Source organism: Anas acuta, chromosome 3 (genome assembly GCF_963932015.1).
Source record: "Anas acuta chromosome 3, bAnaAcu1.1, whole genome shotgun sequence".
NCBI classification, from domain to species: domain Eukaryota; kingdom Metazoa; phylum Chordata; class Aves; order Anseriformes; family Anatidae; genus Anas; species Anas acuta.
In genome coordinates this window covers 104,275,636-104,302,468 of record NC_088981.1, presented here as the reverse complement: position 1 = coordinate 104,302,468, position 26,833 = coordinate 104,275,636, and positions in this window count along the sequence as shown.

The following is a 26,833-nucleotide window of genomic DNA, read 5'->3' as shown; positions in this document are numbered from 1 at the left end:
GATATTCAGATTTACTAATGGACTCCTGGGAATAACTATGAAAATAACTGTTACCCTCTTGAGAAGAATAAGGAGAAAGAGCATGACCTACACTTATTTTGAAACTACAGATGTGCAACTGTCTGTACTGGCAGCATCAATTTAAAATGGGAAAAGGTGGCACTGATTGTAGCAGATTTGAGAAATATCTGTCCCACTTACATCTGGCTCAGAATTAGCCCTAAGATGAGTTGTACAGTAGGTCAGCAGTAGCAAAAGGTCAAGCAAGATGGGAGGGGGAATTTTACAGGAATTTAGGATTCCATACTAATGAGTTTGGAGAATTTGCAGGCTGAGATACTTTCTGCAAAGGAAGCCGTATAGACTCAGAGCATAGCCATCAATTTAGATTTATTTTTGTATTTCCTGCTAGCTGGTTATTAGAGTCTTTAATTCATTTTTCCCATGTTTTCAATGAAGAGAGAACTTACTAAAATAAAATATAAAACACCATCTTGAAAAGCCCTTTTTCTCTAGATTCACTGAGAATTGTACTGTATGCTGCAGTGTCAAATGTTTGCCAGATGTTTATTTTTTGTTTGTTTGATTTGGTTTTAGTTTTTTAATATAATTAGATATAAGGTTAGTAACAGAAGACTCTCTTCTCAATGGTAGCAAAATACAATAACAACTCCTTTCCAAAGGCTGTGTATTGCCTTTATTACTGATTAGACATTTTCACTGCAGTCTGCGTGATTCAGTAGATTTATATTTTTGAGGATTTCTGTATCATTTCAGCCAAAAATCTGTGAGTTCCATTCCAAAAATAATGGTGGACATAATATGGCATTTGACCTACATAGAAAACAAAGTTCTAGTGACCTTTTCTTTGATAAATTCAAAGTCTTTATTTTTTGGAGCATAGGCTTGCAAAAGGGTGGAAAAAGAATTTTTTGCAAGATACATCTCCTTTGTTGTTCCTGAAAAAATCCATCAGAAACAAGTCAAAACAAGCCTTAACACATAAGTCAGACTTTGAAAAAAGTAAAGGCATTCTCCCAAAAGTGAGGCAGCTGCACTGCCTATACTTTGTTACTCCATCTTTCTGAGCCAAACTCTGGGCAGAATGAAACCAGTGCATGGGGATGGATGGATAATTGGGCAGGAGACAAAGCACATTAGTGAGAGATATAGATGGGAGATAAACATGTTAGGGATGGAGGGATAGATGGAAGGCAAACATTTTAGGGAGGTGAGGGGATCTGGAGTTTTACACAAAACCACAACAGAAAATCTATTGATCACAGTTAGGCACCTACAGAGGTTAACTGTCCAAGTCACAGGAAAAAAAAAAATATATATATATATATATATATATATAGCTACCTTGCCCTTCCTATGTCACACAACCCTATGACAAGTGTTCCCTGTCATCACCTCCCCACCCCACACACACTCTTACCAATAATCCAAAACTTGAAACACCAATGATGATAAGCCCTCCTGTAATAATTGATATTTAAATTAAATACAGAGGTGCTACTTAGAAGGTGAAAGAACATAATTCTATCCTTGTCCTGCTTTGTGAGACAGAAGGAAAGTTAACGTTGGCAGTAAAGGTGATTTTATTTTACTTTTTAATTGTGGTCACTGCTTCCTAGGAGTGGATCTGGGAGCATAATGTCCATATTACACAGGCCCACGAACTCACCACATTTACAATAAGTTCTGAGGGGACTGAAGATGAAAAAAAAAACAAACATATTCCTCTGTGGCATGCATATACCAGAATTTAAATGGATGCTGATTTGTGCTGACATTCCTATACACTTTCCAAGGCTGTAATGACTAATACTTCCGTAGTATCATCTCTGACTACACTAAAAGCTTCCACTTTCCTCAACTATAAAATTTAATTTAAAGTTTCATTTAAATTAGGAACCTCCTCTAGCCTTGTAGTTTTCATGCATAAGGATGTTGTAAAATAAACTTATTACAGGAAAAAAAATCAATTGGTATTCTCATTTGATTTTTCCTTCTAAACAAAACATCTATAGCTGTTGATGGACTGTAACATTTCATTTGTAGTAAAAGAACAAGTAAGCAATATAAAGGTTTTGTTTGTTTGATTGTTTGTTTTTGTATTTTTTATTATCCAATTTAGGTTTCATCCTAGCAGGATACAAAATTGTCAATTGAATCCCCATGCTCAGTAACTGAAGCTTAACACCTTGGAAATTATTATTATTTTTTTTTTTCACTGAAATGAAAAATCATCTGGAAAATATTCCACCCTTTGATCTAATACACATCAATTTTAGACTTACCTTAATGGCTTTAAGGGTGGAATTCCTTATTTCCAGCCTTTCCCTTGTTATCAGGACAACATAGAGTTCTGTTTACCAGCAGTCAAATGATTTACAGATGACAGTCAAAGAGGAATTTGCAAAGTCTCTGTTCCATGAAAAATCATGATCCACTTAGCTTAAAAAAAGATCTCTAAACTACCATTTTAAATATTTTCAAGAATACCTAAACATCTAAAAGTCCACACTGAAGTATTTTTTTTCTTTTCTTCCACCACAGGTTCAAAACATATGTAGTCCTTGAATCTATCATAAATATAAATTAATGTTTCATATACAGGGCTAGAACTCTCTATTTGAGCTCTTCAAGGGATTTTTTTCTTCATTTGCTGCTTAGGGAAAAAAAAAAAAAAAGGCAAACTTTTTTCTTCCCTGTAAACTATTCTCAAAGGACATAGCTGGTGTGAATACCAAGCTCTTAGCCTCTGTTACACTCTTTTTTGTGGGTGTGTTTTTATGGCCTCCTCTTGCAGACCTTGCTTGCTTTGGATAATCTTCATTTACATCAGTATTTAAACTGAAGTAAATGGAACTTCTTACATAAGACACTACTTGACATGAGCAATGTCAGCCAGGCTTTTTGTAGGTATTGCAGGATGTGATTTTGCCTTACAACAATAGCATGCTTCAAAAGAAAGGTCAAGAAAGGAAATCTCCTTTGAGCACAAGTCCTTTTGAAGCCACACACTGAAGTCTCAAGCCCTAAATCAGTACACATACCCTTCATGAGAGCACTGAGCAGTTTCTTCCAGCCTGAAATTTTGCATTCGTCAAATTTTAGTGACACTCATATTTGTGAATACAGATGTTTTCTGAATTGAAATGAATGGAAGCATTCATTTACACAAGAAACTGGCAGGCTACTAGTGTGAAGTGGTATATATCAATAGACTTCAGGTGTCTGATGCTCTACCCACAAAATCTTAGCCAGTACATAGGAAGTGTATTAGTCTGTGCAGCCTGAAAATTTTAGCATAGAGTGCAGTAGCATATTTCCAGACTTGCCAATATATAGATTCTGTGTATGTGAAAATGTATATGAAAAGCAGATAGGGTGTAGGATTTTTTTTAGTGTTCATTTAAGATCAATTTGTCCTTGATGAGTATTAAACACAGAGAAGGGTGAAGCTGTAATGAAGTTTCTCAAGCTAGCAGCCATAGTGGAGAATGAAGATCACTGTTACCCCAAAACTCTAAAGAGCACAGAGACTGATTTTTCTCCAAACTCTACATACCTCCAAAATACAAAAAGATAAAAAAAAAGAAATAGGGTGTTACTTCTTTCTTTTCATGTCTTGTATGTTTGGCCCAAGACAGCATCCCTGACTGATGGCCAAGAACTCCATAAGACTCCATGAAAGACAGCTAACTTATACCTAACAAGTAAGCATGTTTAGAAAAGGAGCTAATCTTTCACATCCCCATTTTCCTTCCCATTAACACCAGTATCACTTGTCATTTATATTAAAAAAATAAATAAATAAATCTATTTTTCGCTATGGATAAGCATGTAGATTTGTCTCAGCACATAGAATTGTCTCAGGAAATAAGTTTTCACTGTGTGCCAGAAACAGTGGCCTACGGCTTGCCCTCAAAGTAGGAGTACCATTTCCAGAGGCGCTTGTCTCTAAACTGCATGGCCAATGAGGTGCTGTAGGAGGCATGGCACCCAGCCAAATAGATATGAGACAGCTTCCAGCAGCCGATAGGTGCTATGTGAAGTAAACCTGTCTAGCTTCATGAGCCTCCAAGGCAAGAAAACTCCAGGCTCTGTCTGAAAACTTTTCATTGAGACAGCAACTCAGAAATCCTTGTGTACCCACTGAAGTCTGCCAGGTCCCCTTCAAGTGTCATCTAGTCCTTTCTGAGCTGCATATGTGAGAAGCTGAGCAACCAAGGCTCCATTCTGTCATATTATTCACATGACTGTGAATCAGCTTTTGCAAGGATTAGAAAATGTTTAGAACCAGAAAAGATCTAAGAGAGGGTGTTTGATTGCCACAGTAGTTTGCAGATCATGACAGGCTAGCACAAGAGAGCCCATAACCTTACGAAATGCAAGTGTTCCAGGACAGCTAAATGGAAGATTTCACTTGCATAATTTGAGAAAAGTTCAGCTCTGAAGTATGACAGGAAAAGTCTTGCTCAACACTGTTGTTTCCATTTTAACTCAAACTGAATAAACAGATCCAAACGAGTCTGGCTTTAGGACAGGAGATTTCCTGAATGCACTCAGGTGATACATAAAGCTATGTAATGAAATGAAACCTGGCCAACTACTTGAGACTACATTCATTGTTCTAATACCTAAGGAAATAGTCTCCCAAAATTATGCCTTATGAAGATGTATTTCACTCTCTTTCTTACAGGTTTTCTGTATAAAGATATTCTGTACAGCACTAATTCCTAGGTCTGAATAATGTCTTCAGAGATGTAACAATATGGAGTCATCACACTATGACAACAGAATGGATCACAAGACTACTTAATGCTGTACATTTTTGAAAAATTTTCCTATCTCTAAGCAACAAAGAGGCCTTTATTTTTTTCTGGTAAGGGAAGTCTTTTCTTACCATTTTATATTAAAGAATACACCTTACTCAAGAATAAAATGGTGTGCTCTACTTCTCAGTCACACTCCTGTTAAACAGAACAGTTTTGGGGTTTTGATATAAAAATTACCCCAGCCTTCCAGAAATGTCTGTTATCCTTTGCATTTCCAGCTGAAATGCTAATGAAGATAATCCAGGATACCATGGGAATTCATGGAGTTGGACAGGGAGACATTGACAGTAGGTACAATACTGTAAGTGAAGGACATTTTATTTGTTCTATTCCTACATCACAAAACAGTTTTCAAAGTGTGAAGTGTTATTGTCAGGGAATATTTATTGTCATAATCTATAGCAACTTTGATCAAATATGCTAATATTTTACTATTTCACAAGTCAAATATGTTGAATGTAATGTATAGTGGCTAAACTATCTCTATACTTTGAATGCAAATCTTTCTCTTTGAAATGCTTTGTACCAAACACTGTTTTGTCAGAACTCCTAAATGTTAAACTACTGTCAGCTTAAGAACTTCTGCTTTAATTAAAACACTGTAAGGTACCTTTGGTTCATTTCTGAACTTGTCAACAAGGGCATGAAAATCAAAGAGGTGAACAGAAACCCAGGTACAGTACAAGGTGGTATTATGTAAGATTTCTTTCAATTTGGTAGCTGTTTTTAAGTCCTTCTTGCTTTGAATTTGCAGTTGTTTGTATTGAGTTACATACATTACCAGAGTTATGCCCATTACATGGAGCTTTTGTAAGACAGAAAAACATTTGTGCAGGATATCTGGTAGTATATGCAGAACTTGGTCAAAAATAGATAACATCTGAATTACCACCATAAAGGGGAAATTTTACACTAGATAATCATTTTTAATACTTTTTAAAATAAAACTATTAGCATTATTATAACATTGATTATTAAAGAGGATGGGGGCACAGAGCAGTGGGAGGAGACTATTTTATTACTTGTTAACTAAAAATAAAAACATGCTTGGATTAGATTAGGGTTCAGTCCTCAAAGTTGCCAAGCTTTCTGGTCCCAATTCAGTAAATCACTTAAGCATGTGCTTAAGTTTTAAGCACATCATCAATTCCAAAGAAATGATCTGACTCACACATGCCTCGTACATTTCTGGAATAGAGCCAGAGATCTCAGGACTTTCCAGTATTAAGACCTTCATTTCCTAACTGAGCTAAAAGTAAGAGGTAGATTGCACAGAGCATGAGGCCTCCCACAGACCTCCACATTGGCCACACGAGTTGGGAATCACATCTGGATCCACTGTAACCCACATGCCTCACAATGTGTTGTGACCATCCCTACCATGGTACAGAGCTGGCCACAATGTTCCTGCCCTTCTCCCTGTCAAGGGTGAATCATATTCAGTGTTGCTGAAATTCCTACTTATCCAAACAAGCAATAATAGAAGCATTTGAACAGAAAGGAGTTTTGAGTCATGTAGGTGGTTTTCTTGTGTGGGAAACTACTCGCTTTGTATCTTTGTGATTAGGAAAGTCAGCTTCATTTGCCTCTGGCTGTCTGAGGCAAACAACAAAAAGCACATTCATTCTCTTATTCTTTTCTCCTCTCAGGAACATGGAAAAAGGAAAAAAATGTTAACTCCTATGTCATAGCCAGGTTAAAAGAACATATTCCCTGTTTGTAAGGCATCACTTCTACCAGTGATTTTTTTTTTCTCTACTAGCCTTATTTATTTATTTTTTTTATCCAGCATTTTATATTGCCTACCCTGAAATCCCATTCAGATAGACAGAGAAAGTGTTATCCACATGCATGCTGAGCAGTGCACAAACAACTATGCTGGGACATCAGCAATATTGCAATGGAGAATGCAAAGCATTATATCAAACCCCAACTGGAAGTGATATCTATCCAAAACAGGTCAGGATCTGACTAGAAGGAGCAACCTCTGGATAGAGATGCAGAAGACGTAGTGCAATAACACAGTACATTTCTCTGTGTGTGCCCTTGTGTTTTCTGGCATGCTCTGACAGAAATCTTAGAACTGATCAGTTTTCATGGAAGACATGAAAAAATCAAGTCAGCTTTGGAGATCTTTATAAGACAAGAATGAGGAGCAGCATGGGCAATAGTCCAAAAGGGTTTCTCAAAAAATTAGCAGACAAGAGACATGGGCGCCACAGTCAGAGAAAAGATAGCAGACATTAGCTTCTTACAGCAGCATGAAAGTGATATGACTGGTTATAAAAAAAGGTCAGTATAAGATTTTAGTGGAGGCAGATCTGGAGCGCAGCATCGGATCTGGAACCTATCAAGAAATGTGGAGGGAGAATGAGGAGAGCAATCCCTCAGACATGTTGAAAACCCAGGGAGGACACAATTTCAAGAAGAGCAGGCTGTGAACATTGCTGTGTTGAAGATGGCTGGTGAGCCAAAACCCCACTCAGAGGCATGTTGGCTGAACAGGAGGAGAGCAGAGGGAGAGGACTCCTCTGAAAGAGAGGAGCTCTGCAGCCCAATAAGTGCAATGCCTGCTGTGAGGCCAGGGATAGCAGGGAAATGCTTTCTCTTGCCTGGGTGGGAGACAGGCTGTGCAGGGGAAGTGTTAGCATGTAAAGACATACATTCCTATGAGCAGATGGACACACTGGATATTAGGAGCCAGGATATTAAACCTTTCCCAGTTCTGCTCAGCTTTGACACCATGCCAACAACTGCACTCTCCAACTTGAAACAGGTATTTCAAGGAAACTTTGCCCAGCACCCAAGAGATTTTTAAAAAATCAATATGACAAACTGTGACATCTTTCCCAAAGAGAGCTTAACAGGTTTGCATCAATTTTGCTAGCAGCCTTTGGGCTGCATTTTCAATCTACAGTACAATGTCTGCTGAAAGTGCTCAGATGAAACTGGTGACATCAGCAGTGACAAAGGATGGGAATTGCTTTTATGCTGCTCTCAGCAGCCTTAATAGAAAAAAGTATTAATCATAAGAGAAAAAAAAAAAAAAAAAAAAAAAAGCTGTCAGAATGCCTCAGCTGTTCTACCATTAAATTGTACTGGCTATGTCACTTATTAGTTCTGGACTGACTTTTCTATTTTTAATATAAACAAAGGATAGGTAATTATAAGCAACATCTGCATATATGCTCCCAAAGTGTGGATAAAACCTCTCAACACACTGAAATATATTTGTTAGTGTATGTACTTAGCTCCTGTCTTGTAATAAGAAGCAAGATTATAGAGAAAGATTAAAAGGAAATAGTCTGTGCTACCTCTGGTCATCTCTTTATTGATATTTCAGGTAAGAGATAATTAGCCCAAGGAAATCTATTTATATTGTCATGTACATAGACAGTCTGTCTGTGTGAATCCACAATGTGGATCTATAGATTGTTGTGTCATCAATGACAGAAACAGGCAGTTAAGAAGATTTCAGAGAAGCTATCAGAAAGTTGAAGTGCGGAAAAAATTACAAACTTTCACTTCTATTCAGAACATGAAGGAATGCTCATAAATGTTTCGTAGCTGAATCTGAACAGAATGGTCTGTAGATTAAATGGCCATTAAAATAGAAATATTCTCATAAATAATGTGAAAATTACATTAAGAGAATTCAACATTGCAAAAATAAATATTAAAGAAAAAAACAAGTTTATTTGGGTTGCACAAAGGTACAGCCACGTACCCACTTGGCATCATCTTTTCATTTTATTATTTTATTTTATTTTATTTTATTTTATTTTATTTTATTTTATTTTATTTTATTTTATTTTATTTTATTTTATTTTTATTCTTTTTTTTTGGGGGGGGGGGGGCACCTACAGAAGGGTAGAAATACAGATTTGTAAGTCATTCCTAACAAACATCTTTTTTTTCCAAACTGCTTTAAGGTTTTGCTTGTTTGAATTCAAACTATGTTTGTGTATGCTTTCTCTAGCAAAGAATAGTCTATCATCTTCCCCTTTGCAGTAAAATTTTACAGTTTTGAAGATTATCTAGACTAAAACCTACTGATTTCTTCAGCTTTTCCTTGAAAAAAAAAAAAAAAAAAAGTTTTTATAGAGCCCTGGTCATTCCTGTTGGTTTCTTTTGGAGTATCTGCAATTATGCACATTTCTTTAATATACGTTGATGTTCTTATTTCTCAACATTTCTAGTAACTTTTTTTCTGAAGTAGTCTCTTAATTTCAAAAACGCAATTTAATAATGAAAAAATAATGAGGAAAAATACAACAGCAATGTAAGTAGTACTCTTTCTCTACCTCAAAGCTGTTAGAAGAAAACATGTTCAGTACATGCAGAGAAAATAACTAAGAAAAAAAAATATATACACTTCACATCACAATTATATGTATTTATTTACATGGTTATAACCACTAAGATGATCACTTGTAATCTTTAGTACATCCTGCAGGCCCTTATGAGAGAGGGAAGTATTATTATTCCCATGCTACCAAGAGGGACATAACAATTACATATATATTAACACACTTATCAACAGTTACATATACACACATCAAGACGGAATTGTATGCATTTATTTATCTTTGTATAAATAATATATCTCTATATATTTATTTTTATTATACTCAGTGTGGAAATACCTAAATTATCTTTGAAAGAGCTCGCCAGTGCTCCAGAAACAGCAGTTAAGCCGAATTCCACCCACCCAGGCGATTTGCTCAGCAAAGAAACAAGATTTATTAGCTTGTGCTAACATTTAATACAGTTATTCTGTTTTGGATGCACAACCAGCTTAGGTTTCTCCAGATAACCCAGGCTCATGCCCTGACGAAATACTTGAGAGCTGTATTGCCAGATCTGTGATAAATGAGCATATCTCTCAAACTCCAGTAGTGCCCAAACCCTTCACAATACTTCCTCACCACATACCTTGCTTGTTTTCTTTTATTATTATTATTACTATTTTTTATTTTTTTTTTAGGAAGTTTAATAACTCTAGGGTTAAAGCAGAAATACAGACATAAGACATGTCACCTCAAGTTGAGGTTCTTTCCACACTCCCAGTACAACTCTTTCATCAACAGAGCAGGTACCCACCCTTTCTTCTGGGTAGGAAATAATATGACTCAAAGACAACTAGCTGAGACTCGTGGTGTAGAAACATACACCAAATACTCCATATAGACCTAACAATTAGCTGCAGCAGGAATAAAACACTCCTTCTGAGAGCAGGACATAACTCTAATGGCATTTGATACACGAAGGTAACCTATTTATTTGTGTCCTGGCATCTTCATATTGCTATCACAGGGCTTCAGATGCACAAGTCAGGAGACTGAGTTGACAAAATGGCCAACAGAGCTGAGGAAGACCCTGCAGTGAGTGACCTGGAGGACTAACATGCTTTCTTAAGCACAAACACACAGAAAGGCTGGGAGAAGAGCAGTGTAGGGATTTTAATTTCCAGGAAAATTCAGAAACACTGGATATGCAATAAATGTTTATTTTAGTATCTCATTCATTTCTGAAAAGATATTTTCATCCCATCTGGACAATATTCAGAGTATATTTTTTTCATAAGTTTGGAGTGTATTCAAGCTTTGCCAGAGTAAAAATTGACTAAGAAACTTAGTATGCACAAATGCCAAGACCCAGGACCCGCATAAAATTGAATGTCAAGATCAAGTTAAACAGCTTACTGCAAGATAAAAGCTATATCTGTATATGCACTGTACATTCTGTTTAAAGGAACTTTTCAGTGGACTGTTATACTTTGTTAAAATATTCCAGCTACATGCCACTACACATAGACACACACACAAAAGAAATTTAGTTTGCCTGAAGATAAAGATATCATAGAAATTTCCTTTCACTTATTCATAATCTGATAAGCAATCATCAGAATTGTGGAGAATTTGTTATTTTGCCTCCTCAGTATTGAGTTACATGGGAGAGCTGAAATGTCTGAAGCAATGAATATAGTGTATTTCCTGAATTACAAAATTATGGGTACATACAGTAAAGGTCTTAATGATCACAGTGAGTAAATCACACCTTATTTACACATTTTGCATTGACACCACAAAACCCATTCTCACTTTTCCCTTTGCCAAGACCTTCAGTCACATCATAGCTGAGAGCTGATCTTCATTTATATGTATGAAACTAAAATGATAAATTGCTTTCCTTTCTCTACAGCCACCAGCATACTATGGATGAAGTCCATACACATAATACGATCATTCAGACTGTTTAGTAAAAAATACTTCATTATTTGAAGAATCAGCATGTGGCATTTTGAGTTGAGTTGAGTCCACAGACCAGGAGACTTGCAAATGGATCTCATATAATATTTTCACATTACCTCTACACCCATGTAACCAACTCTAAACTTCATGGTCATTAAGTTCCCTGGTAGCCAAATACAATCTTGCAAGCCAAGGTTTCTCATTTGAACTGGGGACAGAGCTTCTGCAAAGAATCCCCAGTGGCAGATTATTTTTTCAGCTAAGTACATGGAGACAAATGTGGAAGAGAGCAGCTGCTACAGCATCTTTCTGCCCAAACAATAATAGTAGCTACCCGTCCAGATGATTTTTGAGTTGGCAGACATTTAGTTCAGCCACTCCAAATGCATGAGCTCTGCTCCTAGAAACTGTAGGTGAAATTAGGAAAGCCAAAGAGAAAGACAGTCAGAAAAGGAAGGGGGAGATACCTAAGGAAAGGAGTAAGGGAGAAGGTCTAAGGCTAAGAAAGGGGAGGTAGCAGAAGGATGAATAAATAAGATTTGAGGGCTATAATTTTGTAACCTTTATGCATTTCTCTTTTGTTGGCTTATCATCAAGTAGACTGCCTATGAATAGATCAGAACTTTGGTTAGGCTATCCAATTAACATTCATATTAATAAAAATCTACAAAGTGAAGCACATATTAAAGCCTGTTGCCTTTGGTTGTAAATTGTGTTTTCATGACTCTTGATATAAGGATGATTGCTCACCAATGTGGGTTTGCACACTACCCCTTGCCTGTAGGGAGCCAGGTGTCTCACCAAACAGGGAAATCTGGGGACAAAGAAGCAGGAATGCCTCAGATATTAATTCTGACCCAATGCGTTAAAGCATGCAGCTAATGCCATGTACAACTACTGAAAATTCAAGGCTATACTTTTGAAGTATTAATTTAACACATGTAATATATTTACCTCTTCACTGTCATTTGTTGTTACTAATTAATACAATACAATACAATGTAGGTCTTTTTCATCACTATTTATTGCTGCCATGTTTTTACACTTGTAAGGCATATATAAAAATTTTTCCTATATTTTTCCTTTCTTTTTCTAGTGCTAGATGATTTTTCATTGTTTAGCACTCACAGTTTGGAAGACTTCAAAGTAAGTTAGTCTATCATCCCCCACAGGTACTTCAGGTGTTAAAACAACTTTGCTCCAATCCTGTACATTCATATGCAGAGAGATGGCCAAGAATAGGATTTATCTAACCTAATCTAAGAGATAGGAACCTAATCTACACAGTTGTCTAGGCTACACTTCTGTTGTCAATTGAGAGAGGCAGAAGTCTAAGATAGGAGGTATGAATCACCCCTCTGAAGGCGCATTTCTCCATTGACTGCAGAGGGAACCTAGGAAAGTTGCTTAGCCTAAACATCTAACATTCAAATGATCAAAACTAAATGAGCTGCATTGTATTTGAAATGTGTGAAGAGTACACTGACACCAGTGCAACTATTCCCCTGACAAAAAGTTATGTACATGATAAAATAATTATATAATATGTTCTTTACACTATCTGTTTTTTATAGGAAAGGCTATTTACCTGCAACATGTTTAGAGGAATACAGATTTGATCCCTTACTGTTATTTCTTTGTTAAAAATATTATGGGATGCAAGTCAGAAAGGTCAAATATAGAAATATATTTAGCCGTACTTGGCAAAATATTTTAAAATATAACTTTTGCTACCCTACCTGATCCTTCATTCATTGTTAGAGCTGGCCAATTTGCTTCTGAATGAGAGTCTTCACTAGAATCAATGGAAGAAAGATCAGTTATTAAAAACTGCAGTATAGAGGTGTTTGTGAATAACAATGTTGAGAAGAAAATGTTATTGTCATACATCAGCAAAAACTAATAAGGATCATACATCTGCACCCTTAAAACTTCAGCCAAGAATAGCTGTGATGTTGCCTGACTTCCAAGATACTGTTCATAATAGATTTTTGGTAGGAACATGCATCTAGTATTTTGAGAGGTAAAAAATGTTTCTTTGAAATTCCTTTGGTAAACTTAAAAAATCTTAAGGAGTTTAAGGTCTTTTTAGTCTCACATGCCTGAGAAGCATTTTGTGGCATTGCTGATATGAGTCCTGAAATGAACACTGCACTACCAAATCACTGAATATGAATATATTTCTTCCCTTGCGGAGAGCAAATAGCTTTGTTTTTTCCAGGGACGGAAGGAAGCAAATCCCACCCGCCTTGAGGCATTTGATTTCAAGGGCCCTCTCTTCAGGCAGCATGTGTTTGTGGGGAGCAGAGGCACCGCATACACGCAGCTATAAGCAACTTGCCAAAACCCACTCGGCAAAACACCACCCTGCTGACGTAGCTGAGGGGGTGACTGCCGTGAGAAGGTATAGACTTAAACAGGAACGCATCCCCGTGCAGAGCCCAAAAACTTGGAAGTTGCCGTGCTGAGCAGTTAGGAAATCCACCCCCGTAGCCCAGGGTGCACAGCTGGAACACAGCCGCAGGCCTCTCGGCGGCGGCTGCGGGACGCACTGGCATCAGCAAGTCTCTGAGACACAGCACACCCCAAAAAGGCTGTGATATGCCCCTTTTTCACAGCAGGCAGGAGGTGTGTAGGCAGACACGCAGCCGAGGCATCTCCACATGCCACTCAGCTGTCAGCTTTGTAGCGTCGTCCTGGGATCAGGTGGATTTCACTCGGCGCTCCGGGGAGACAGACTTTACCGCTTTGTGACTCACGCTTGACTGGGGGGAGTGGGAACAGCAATCATTTGTGAGTCACTATATTGTATAAGGCTTTGGAAAATCATTTGCCTGCATACTGTATAAATACATATTGGAAGTGTATTAAATATGTTGAAGTAATTGGAACACAATTAAAATGTTCTGAAGCAAAAGAAAAAGAGAAAGGTTACTCATTACCAGTCTCTCTCCTCTCGCAGAGATAACCTATTAGCAGAAATGTGCAGTATTTTCCTTTTCAAGTAGTCAAGGCTTTAACATTCTGTCTAGAAATAGAACCATGTGAATAGTCTGGGGTGGGGGTTATATTTAAAGAAAAAAAAAAATAGCAGTTATTGGCTTCCTGACTTTTTTTTATTATTTTCTTTCTTCCTTTTTTTTTTTTTTTTTTTTTTAGTAATTATTCCAAGCACAAGAAAAATGCAAGTTCTTCTGAAACTGTAGAAACAAATAGATTTTGAAACTTTCCCTCTGAAAGCAAAGTTGTGCAAAGGCCTATTGCTCTGACCAAGTCCTCTAAATATGGCAGGCTGTAAAAAACATTACACAGGTGGGAAAAAGCCTGCAGGATAGAGTGTTGGTCCATGCAATTCTTTGCTTTGCTAGAATTTAAATGGGGACCTTAGAAGAAAAAAGTGTATTTGGGCTAGTTATATAAAAGAACTGAGATGCCTGAAGCCTGTAGGAGAACATCTAACCTGGGTAGGGCAAATGATGGCAATACTTATCACCTCTCCTCAAGACTGAAGCCATGTAGCAGGAAGGGAAGACATCTTGTCAAAAGTGGCTATTCTGGGGACAATTAGCTCTCCAACTCAGTGCTCTGCATGATCAGACAAACCCTGGAGGAGCATGACAGGTGGTGGCAGGATGGGAAGGGGAACTGACCCTCTTCCCACACCACCTTTTAGTCTGGAGTCACAGACAGGTCAATTTGCAGAGAGCAACTGCTTCTTATCACCAAAAACTGAAGCTAAACTAAAACAAATGCAGGCAATAGCTGATTGCTAGATAATTGCTATCACAGCAAAAACAAGTTAAAAACAGATCAGGCCAGGGCAAGTCTGGGCATGTTTCTAAGCCCTGCAGTGTCAGGTCAGCAGAAAGCCCTTGACCTTGCGGTGGACAAAGTCGTACTCAGGCTGCACAACAGGGGCTGGAAAGCAGAGGGGAGGTGAAGGATGGTCCTTTCACTGCTGTGAGAAACAGATCTGCTTTAAATATGTGCGGTATAGCTGGGGCAGTCCGTATCCTCAGTCGGGGTATCAGAGTGTCCTGTTAAGATACTCCTTGCTAAGCCAGAGATGTGACTCACTCTATTCTACAATGCAGCCAGGGTGCCTGAGGCCAACTATTTCCCAAATTATAGCCTGAATATTAGCCCTGATGTGAAAACCGCTTCCTTTGTGTTTTCAGCCACAGGGAGTAAACCCTTCTGTCTCTCCAGAGTGTTGGGCTGGTGAGAATATCGTTTTTTTTTCCTACATCTGTAGGCTTTCTGTCCCTCCTATGCAGACAGAAATACAGAATTTGTGGGTCCAGAAAGCGAGAGCAAAACCAGCATGGCAGCAGCTCAGAGTATAAGTACTCACCTGTTAGGGCAAATCTGAATTTATATCTAAATTTAGATTAAACAAAATAAATAAAGCAATAACATCTCAGTACAGGATATCAGGCACGGGGGGGATTCTCAGAGGGCAGAGGTTGAGATCCTGATCTTTAGCTCATTGGCTTCTCCTACAAAGCATGGCACCTCTGCATGTTGCAGGTGGCACCCTTTCAGTAGTTTCTGCCCCCCTTTTCGCATGACTCCTTAAACCATCAGAGTCTCCGTGTACCTCTTTTATATAGTGCCCTACCCACGCTGAAGGACACACTGCTCTGTGCAGGCTCTTTGGAGCATTTCTGCTGGAACACCCTGTGAGCTCTATGAGACCTCTGTGATTTCCCAACGTCACCAAGCCCAGTGTTAACTCCATTCACTCCACAGTGCTGACTGGCTCCTTCTCCCAGCCTGGGAGAGGTGTTCCTCTCACAGTCACCTCAACATCAAGTAGGACAGAGTTTAAAAGATACTACAAGCCTCACAATAAAAATTAAAATACAGCTAACCTCCATTTCCCATGAATTCTCCATTTATCTGTGCTCTTTTTTATTTCCTAAGCAAGGTCCCAACTGATATCTCTGCAAAGCTGATGATAAGAGTTTAAATTGAGGGGTATTGTTGGAATCTTATTTTGTTAATGTGCAAAGAAACAAACACAAATCCAGTGTAGACCAGATTATTATTATTATTTTTTTAACTCCTAAACTCACAGCCATGTGCTTATAGCTCAGTAAAGTGCCCAGAGTAATACTGAGACGGATCAAAAAAGCATTTTACAGGAGACAGAAAATCTTTCTGAGTAGCTCAGATGTAAAATGTGACCTGTGTACTACCTGAGCAGTGGAAATAAAAGAGAATGAATGGTCTTAATCTGATAGGGAACAATTCTGAAATGACTAATATAACCAGCTAAAGCCACTACTTTAAATTAATTACTGGATTAAATTTTAAAAATCAATCTCAGAATGCTGCTTTTCAGCAGTCAGAAGGAAGAAAAGACATTTCACTTTTTCACAGTGTTTTCTACTGGTTGTAAAGATTTTAGCAGACTAATAAGCTAGATGTCGTTGTCAAAATCACTGTGATTACTACAGAGCAGGTCTATAGGAGAGCAAAGACCTGTACAATAATAACAAAATTGCATCCAATAAAATATTAAGGAAAGGAAAATGGTAATTCTGAGTTCTGTGGATTTCAAGGAAAAATGACAATATTGATTGTGACCCAGAAGCCAGAGTAATAACATATCAAAAGATAAATGTATTACCTTTCCTGGACTTGGAGCAAATAGTCCAGTCCACAAGGAGTCTTTTTATTTTTTCTAAAAGAATATACATATATATACATATACATATATATATATATGAAGAAAGGAGGAAGAAAGAAAGTTTTGTACCTTTGCAACTGTGGTAGTTACATATAAATTATTTTTGGATACATAAAAACATGTAAAAGTTTTGCAAAGGGAATGAGGAGTGAAATTTTGCAGCACTGGATTTCTCATAAGATGAACAGAAATATATTTTGGGGGGGAGGGAGAAGACTAGCCTTCAAATTTTGAGGTGGGGGTAACATGAAGATTAACCGCCACATCATCAACTCTTTATTCTCTTTGCAGAATAATATTACTGGATGATGTGTGGGCATTTAATCAAACCCACATGTATGCAAAACCAAACGCATGTATGTAGAGCAAGTAAAGAACAGAGACTTATCTGTCTGGATTCTGGAGCAACATGAAAAAAAAAAAAAAAAAAAGATTTTTTTCTTCAAACTCAAATCTGTTCCCTTATACACTGTAGATGTAATACAAAATTCTTTTTTTTTTTTTTTTTTTTTTTTAAATAATGAGATTAAAAATGTAGCTGGTTGTTTTTCAAACAGATGAACAAAGACCTCTCTGTTCTATTATCAGTGTTCATATCTGTTCTGGTACAGGATGTGTCATTGCTCTTTGTACCAAAATGTTACTGCATATTGTAACATTCATTGAGAAAAATAATTAAAAGGAAAGATCAGGAAGTGGCTAAACCCTAACTGTATCACTCTGGGATCTACATGCGTAAATCATGTCCTGTGCTATGGAATGAACTCAAGAGACAAATTAGTATTCTATAACATCTCTGGAGAATTCTGGAAACTTAGTCAAATTCTGGGTAATTTTAGGCAAGTATTGGCTTAATATTCATGAAGCACCTGAAGATGTCTTGGCTTTACCAGAACTTGTTTGTACTCAACAGTTTTGAAAATAAAGTCAGTAACCCATGTATAAAAAACTTGAATAGGCTGGCCTGATTTTTGGAAGTGCCAAGCAGCTACAGTTTTCACTAAAATAGTGAAAATTACAGGCACTCAGTAACTGGAAATCCAGGTGCTTTTTGTTCATTTTTAAACTGCATTCAAAAGATTTTGGCTATCTAAACCTACACATTTTAAATTTAAGCTTGGTCTCGTAATGATGTTATAGAACAGAAGTTTGGGTCATTATTTTAAAAGAGGAAAATTTTGTCATTAAGATTGAGGTAAAACAGTCAGTTCAGCCTTGGTATGAGGTCTTTAACATTAAGAAAATATCTTCTAATGTTTTGGGGACTTTTTCTGAAGTTTTATTTGTAATGCAATTAAAAAGAACGCATACTCTCCCATGGGTATTTCAGGAGAATCTGGTGTCATGTTTAAATACTTGTCAGAATAGAAAATGTGGAGGTGGGGTGAGAATACAGGGTGCAAATTTCTCTTGGGAAACTTTTTCATTTCCACTGGAGTCAGTGACAGAATTCCCACTGACTGTTAAAGGCAGTACAACCAAGTCAGCACACACACACACACACACAGAAGCATAAACAGAAGCATCCCAATCCTGCTGAGACTTCATTACATAATTTTAAAAATATGAAGGATAAATACGGGAGGCTAAATGACATATACATGTGTTATGCACCATTAATAAGTGATGAGAAATAAATAAATGAAACTGAACATGCCCAGTGCACCATTGCTCTTCACAGGATGTGAATTGGAGAGCCTAAAAATAGAAAAGATGATTTTGTGTGCAAGTGTCATGAAGGAATAGAGGTTCAGCAGGGAAAGACATAAACAGAGCACCAACACAGTCCCAGTGGGAGTGTACAAATGTGAAGAAAGGGCACAGCTTCTCTCACTGTGCATCACATGGAAAGACCAAGGTAACACACAAATAGCACAGGTCTAAAACGTAGTGGTAGTTGCCCTCCCAGGATGCTTGATACCTATTTTTTCCTTCATTTTTGACTTGTCTCTTTTGCCTGAGAAATTGTTGCTGGCTACTGGTTTTAAGTGCCTTGTATATATCAGGTTTGTTTCCTATTTTTTGTGCCTTACTTCTCTTTTGAATAATTTATGGTAAGAAAAGCAAGTTAAGCAACAAGCTTTTTTTCTGTGCTTTGTTCAGAAAGCACTGATGTTAGTGGTCACTGGCTAGGGAAAGAAAGACCATCTCAGGAACAGTTTGAGCCAAACATTTTGAAGGTTTTGAAGATCAAGACCAGATCCTTAACTTAATTACATAATAATAAAGGCCAGTTGCTAACTTCCTCCATTTGAAGAATGATATGTTCATTCTGCTTCTAATTGGCAGCTGCTGTAGGAACCCATGGCTCACTGCAATGATCTCAATATGACAGCTCCAAGCAAAAGCCAGCAAAACATCAAGAAATATCTCAGCACAGAGCACAACTGTTTTCTCTTAGCTGATGATTTGCTTACAAAAATAAATCTCACCTGTTCCAAAATTCTGACACAACAATGAAACCACAAGCAGTACTAAGCACATTGATTACCCCTGCAGCAGCCACAGGAGCCTCCCAACAACTCCCTATATCAGGCTGGTAGCTGCTGAAAGCAGACATAGGGATGAATATGTGATAGCTATGCTTCTTTGTTGCATGCTGTCTGTGTAGATTCTGTTCTTAGCAAGCACAAACACCACAAAAAGTAATACAGATTATCCTGAAGAATATTACCTATGGTGTTTATGCCTCTGCCCTTAATTTTTTTATTTTTTTTTTTTGGACTTCTGCATGTCAGGGTATGGAGGGCCCAGTAACTGAGACCAGTGAAGAATCTTTGCCTCAATAATCCCAGTTTCTATGAGCTGCTGGAGGTAGGATGTGTGATCCAGACTCTTCTCTTTATGGTAGATACCAAAATTGTTCAAAATTAAAAAAGAAGGGCAGAAGTTATCCTTTAGCCACCAAGACAGAAAACAACACTGATTTCCTTGGATTCATGCTTTGCAGAAACATCTTCTCAAATCAGATGAATTGTGTACCTTCGAGAAGTCTTCTCATCCACCTAATTTTCAAGGTGTCAGGTGTAAAAACTATGGATCTGGGTTCAGTATCTGCTTTGAGAAGTCCAGACTGGGAAATGGTATCTGAGTGCCCATTACAAAGGTCAGTGTGAGAATCAGAGCCAAGTAAAAGACTACCAGAATGAGTAAATCTCAAGTCCAAAGAAGGTTGTAATGAAGAAGGCTAACACCTGCATTTAGAAATAAGTTAAAAAGAACATGATAGATGTATGAATTGGAATATGCTCTGGTGGAAGGCTGAAAAAAGAGAACAGAGAACAGTGAGAAAAGAGAACAGTGCCCCCTTTTCAGCATGCAGAAACTATGACAGCTACCTAGAGTTTAGCAGATAAGGAAAAGATGTTGTTGTGAGAACATGGATCCCATTTGTTCTGGGCTGTACCATCAAAGGTAAGAAAGTTCTCAGTGATGACTGTGGTTATCCCTTACATCTGCAGGTTTTGGCAGCCTGGAAATTATGAAGGGCACAGATGTCAATACAGTCAGTACAGTCAATACAAAGGCTGCAATGAGTGACTCGGAATCCAATGAACGGGCCCTTGAAGAAGAGCTCACAGTTTAAAATAAAGAGCAACATTTCAGTTATTGGAAATGTGTCAGTGAACATCTCAGTCCATAAACCAGCAACAGAGTGTACATCTACCCCAGTGCATGCTGACAAATTCAAGGCCTAAACTCAGCATGATAACCTAGCACCAGAAAGTGTTGGGGAACGTTGTATCAAAACACATGGCTGAGATCAAGTTCAGCACTGAAGCTTGATAGCCACATTATAAATATATTACAATTAGATAAAAGTTATTGATTACGCTAGCTTTAATGAAACCAGGTCTACGCTGATTGTGAAGCTCAGCAGATCATTCCATGAATTAACTGCACTATGTTATGTGGATTTGCTGATGCAGACTTTCCTCTTTTCAGTGATTTCTGCACCACACTTCATTTTGCAGCGCTGATGTGTCCTCAGAATGCATAAAACAACAGAGATCTGCTTTGAGTTGAGACAGCTATGCAGATTTATACCAGCTGAAGATCTGGAGTATAATATCACTACATTCCATTCCTGCATGCAACATAATACTGCTGCACTGCATGCAGCTGCTGAAGTTGCCGTATTGTGGCTAAGGGCAATCACCTTACTTAAAATGAAACAAAACCTTGTTACATGTAATGGACAGTGACTTGTGATTCCATCCTGTTTCCTTTAGGAAAAAAAAAAATACATATGAGGAAGCTGGTCTTTATCTGAAAGATTATTTTTTAGCCTGTACTGCTTTGGTGATAATTGGTCATCTAAAAGAGCCAGTGTCAACAAAAATGAACCCCTTCCTTGCTTCTATAGTTATAAAAACATGCAGATAGGACATGTATTTATGAAAAAGTAAAGAAGAGATGTCACATTCTCCCATACTACACAAATGTTGCAGTCAATCCTCCTTTCTGCAAAATAAATAAATAAATAAAGTAATGATAGCTCAAGTATACTATTCAGGGACCTAGCCCCAAAAACCACTTTCAATTCTGAATATTCCTGAAGTCTGGAGTAGTTAAGATATCCAAACATTTCCTTATCACTAATTCTATATTTCTTGTGTTTCACAAGCTGTTTTTTGTTGTTGTTATTGTTGTTTTCTTTAAGAGGCAAAAGCCTTGCAGTTTGTCCAGCTGAGATATTCAAGCTTTTCAGCAGCAGGACTCCTTAGTTCATGAGCAGGATTTCTTTGCACGGGCTAGAAGGCGGGAAATTCTGTATTAAATAATGTAGGAAGAGTGAACTTGATACTTCTTCATGACTCCCACATTGAAAACCTCTGTTCTGTGGGAAATGGGTTGGGTGAAGAAGATCTCTATCTACTCTTAGCTTGTAATGATCTGACTTCACTGCATTTCTATGCGGGCCTGATCCAAAGCCCAACAAAGCCAACGGAAATCTTAAGGTGGAAAACATATTGTAACAATAACTGACAGCAAATCTGTTGCCGCGGTGAAGCAGCATATCCAGCTGAATTGGCACTGCAATTGTAACATAGGCTATTCACCTGGCCAGCTGAGGCTACAGCCTTCATTGCTGCAGTCACCAGAGTGAAATCCTGTAAACAGTTTAGGAGTATTTTAGGAGTTTCAGTGAAAGACAAGGACAGATGAATAGCATCAGCAGGCAGACTGAGAAGGGAGGAAAAGCAGTAAATCTAAAGCAATGGTTGGCATTTACTGGTTTTAGAGACTTTCAAAATATGCAGGGTCCTTTGGAGAAGGAGACTATAATCAAATACCAATCTGATGTGGTAAGTGATGCTAACAAGTTTAAGAAGTGGGTAGCTGAAGGTTATAGCAACAAGGTCAGACAATAATCCTTTTCAGAAAAGCTGCACTTAATGGCTAAGTTTTCCTTGTCAACTCCCCAAAACATTCGTTAACTATTACTCTTCTTTGGGTATCTCAGCATAAAGGAGAGGAATGGTGTGATATATCAGGACCAAGAAGGTAATTCTGGTAAAGGCACAGAGTCTGACAGTAGAGGCAACAGCTGAACTGAGAATCTCAGGTTGGATCTATTAGCAGGGCACTTCATGCAGTGATTTTTCATTCATTGTTGTGATGATCTGCGAAGTATTTCATTTGAACAAAAGAAATGTGAAAGAAGCCCTGGAGGCAGCAGATGCTCAAGAAGCAGGGCTGACAGACATTAAGTATTCTTGCTTTAAAATCTTTATTAAATCATAAGGTAAGCAACAAAATAATCTAGAGAAGCAATATCTCCACAATCACAAGATAGTTTGCAATCAGCACTAGAAATTTTCCTTGAATTCATTACAACATTCTAGCAGAACTACTGTTGCAATAGATGTCAACAAGAGATGCTGTTACATACCGTCTTTCCAAATTGCAGGAACAATCCTAGCATGTGGAGTAAGATTTGGTTTGGAAAACAAACTGAGAAGTTAGTTTGGGTTACATAAAGTCTGGGAAAGACAAAAAAAAAAAAAAAAAAAACTCTTAAAAACATCTCTAATAAGAGTCAGTTCTCAAGAATTGTAGGGGGAGAATTATTCTCTGATAAGTGGACTTTTTTCTAAATTGTGATTTCTTTTATATATATAAAATTCTTCATTCTCTTCAACAGTTTGCATCAGAATGAGATTGAATGAACATATTTAAAATAACATCAAATTAGGTAAAGAACAGAATTTCAGAGTCTTCTTCTGCCACATTAACAGCATTCCCATTTTCCTAAGTGTGCTGCGTGTTTGAATTCCCATTCTCAGCTTTATCTGGTCAAGACATTGCTCTGGTCAAGACATTGCCTGGTTGAAAGATTGATCTAAAGATGGACCTTATGTTCTTCTATGAACCAGTGAAAGATGTTGAGTTTTGTGATACTGCAATATTGAATAAAGCACTGAGTTCTTGCATTAAAAAAAGTTCTCATAGAACACACACACACACACACACACAAAAGATTTTTTTCCTACACCTGGAAACAAATGTGTGTTTATCTGCATACTAGAGGCATAATAAGTCCAATGTTAAATACTTTCTCTAATTATGTACTAACTTACTCTTTCCTGTAATGCTTTTAATTCCTTCTGATTTATATGCTTTGTTATATATGAATAGCTAACCCATTATTTATCTTCTCCTGACCCAATAATATACCCAACTGACAATTTTTTCTTTTGACCCAGTAGAAATCATTTCTTTTTTACACACACTATTGAAGACTTGGCAAAATGTTTAGACTTCAGAAAGCTGACCTGGGTACTGAAAAATAAGATAAAATCATGTACAATGCAAGAAGGAAAACTTAAGCTGCAGCTGAATACTAAAGGGTGTGACCCTTTGCAGAGAGTTTTGTTTGGGCAGAGAAATAAAGGCTTTAAAGCATATCAACATCCACTGGGTATTTGTTCCAAAAGACCAGATTTCCTGAGGCTGAACTTACAACTTATGCTATTTTAGTACACAAGGGTCAATTCCACTTGACCATTTCTATTTTTTTAATTCTGAATATGAATGGTTGGGAAGCAAAGCACATTACATACAGGGGATGGTATGCTACACTGTCAGTGAGTTTGTGAAACAACCCCTAATCAAATCTTTAAATACAAAGTAGAAAGACTGAAACAAGAGAGTAGCTCATTCTTCTGTAACCTTTGCAGCATGGTTAAGGACAAAATAAATTTCATTATTCTACTTTATTCTCAATATAACTTTCCACAAGTTTCTTCAATAAATTGAAGGTGAGAATGTAGTGAGTGTAGTTGACTAAATATCCTGCCATGTATTTATTCTGTTCATGTACGCCATTTTTGATACTGCCCCATTACCACAATGTCTCAGTGCCTTCCAGTAGTGCATTATGCAATGTGACTAACATCTGTCAAATGTTTGTGCTCCCTGCTTCTCTCCTCAGGGGAAGATGTGTGTTCAACAGTGAATTTTTATTTGTTTTGTTTTGTGTTTTTTTTTTCTGGAATTTATTTTTAATAAAATCTAAATGTATGTGCTGTATGTTTATGTTAGAGAAGTCAAAGAAATATGCCTTGCCCTCAGGATAGTGGGTACAAAGGATGCCATAGCCCGTGGCTGTCTCTTGGAGAAGGAGAATCACACAGTGCTGCCCAGGAGTCAGTAAAAGCAGGAGGCAACGCATGAAAGGGGCAGGTGGAGGGTGCTTAAAGGCAGCTGTAGCAGAGGGGGCTTCTCACACAAGCAGGAAGGAGAGCATGAGGCTTTATTTTTGCATCCTTGATGGCCTGCATTCAAACCTTGTGTTGCAAATAAATTTTATTATATGTATAAAAAAATTAGAATGTGAATATCAATGTAATTCCCACACACTGGCATCAGAGCCATTGCAAACGTTGCTATATCTGCTCCTGAGCATCCCAGAATAGGAACAAGAGGGCTGCAACACTGAAGCATTTAGCTGACTTGGGAGAGCATTTGCTGTCTATACTTCCATAAAGTCCACCTCAGGACAACCTTAACAAGTCCCATTGTGTCTTGCATGCATATTTTAAAACATGAAGAGAGAGAGAGACAAAGAAAAAATAAAAATTGTCAAGCAGTTGCAGCTGGTGATAGCATGAGTGAAAACCTCTCTCTGCTGGGAATTAAACAATTTCCAGTTAAACGTAAAAAAAAAAAGGACTTTAACACACAGTGGAGAAACAGGAATGATGTACTTTTTTCTGTTCAGCCACTAAGAGAGACTCTAAGGGACTCCTACAAAAAGCCAGGAGAATCCAACTCCATCCTGCCACTGTTTTCATCAACTGAATTTTGCCTTTGACTGGAGTAGATGTGTTCATGTTCATTAAATAACTGGGCAGGGGGGGGGGGGGGAGGTATTCAGTGGGATCTTCTAGCTTTCTGAAATAATCATCTTGTGTGCCTGCTGCTCATTTAAGCACAGCCTTTAGAATTAACTCTTACACTATTCACACAAATAGTATATCAAGTAAATTGTCCTGTCTCTGTTTTTAAAAGGCCTTTATTACAGCCCTGCAGCTAAACTATCCCCATTCTCAAGGAATATGCCTAAAATAAACACTACAGATAAAACATGCAGTTGTCTTCAGGTGATATTTTATTACCCTTTCTATCACAATTGTCACTTTTCTCTATTTCATTGTTAACTTTTTAACAGCTAAAAGCTAGTGTGTTTATAATGATTTAGAAAGCAAGATATCCCTTGAGTTGGAACGAAGCAGCATTATCAAACAAAGCTTTAAAAATATCATTGTTCTTTGGTTGCAGAGACACATGTGCATTTGCATTGATGCAGACAAGTGCTGCCCGTAAGGGAGGATTATCTTATTTTTCTCCATCCCAAGATATAAATTTAGTCTCGGTGCTCCAGTCCCCTAAACTCCCACACATTTCATTGGAAAATATACCTGAGCAGACTGCAAGTTCTGTCCTTGGGGAGACAGAGAGTAGATTTTTGTCTTAGATTTATACCAGCAGTATGTGGAGACAGAAAATATGCAATAAGTCAAAGAGATTTTACTTATCAGAGCTTTAGACAACCATTTGTCAGTACTTAACTGTATTGCTGGATGACTCATTCCCATTTCTAATACCTAGGAATACAGGGCATGTGTGGGAACACAATGTCTGCATTGATTTTAATCTGGTCTCTTTTTGTACTGTCTACAAATAGCTCAAAACGAACCCAATCAGATAAGCAGAGCAGAAAATGATTGCAAAAACACATACAGTAAGCCACTCACAGGGGCCTTAGAAAGGCCAAAGAACACACAAAACAGAAACACCGAGGTAGCCAAGAACCACTCATAAAAGGGTCCAGTTCCTCTCTGTTATGGCTGAATAATTCAGCCGGGCAAAGTGAATCTTTGTAAAACAGCTAGAAAGGTTTTCTTTTTAGGTGAAGGACCAGCAGTTACCCTGCTCAGGGAGAAGGACATACTCAAAGCTAGTAGTGTTCTTTTTGAATCCCTCTCAATTTTCAACCTTCTTCATGCAAAGAGAGCTCCATGTCAGGACAGGAATCCATCACTTACTCTAGGCAGGATGGAGAAGGGCAAGCTTTTCTGCTATTGTGTTATCAGTGTTTAAAACACAAAATGTGCTCCAGCTCTCACTGAATACCCTTTCATAGATGTCTCCTGCAATCCTTGGCTTCAGAAGACTTCTTGGAAGAGTGGGTGTGATAGACTTTTGGGAGTTTTCCTGTTATGGGGGTGGGGGGAAATTTTAAGTTATTTCCAATCCAAAATGTAAATAAAATAAAATAAAATAAAATAAAATAAAATAAAATCTCTTATTTTTTAGAATCTGTTCTTCTGAAAAACCACTCAAATCAGGTCATTTCAGATTTTGACATTTACTTTTTTTTTCTTCACCTTTTAGTAAAGATTAACATTTCAAAACAAAAATTCAATTAAAAAATCCAACCACATCAATCAACCCATCTATGTTAAAATAGCCATGGAGTCAGAGTACCCTCGTTGTCTATGCATACATGTATACACCATAAATTC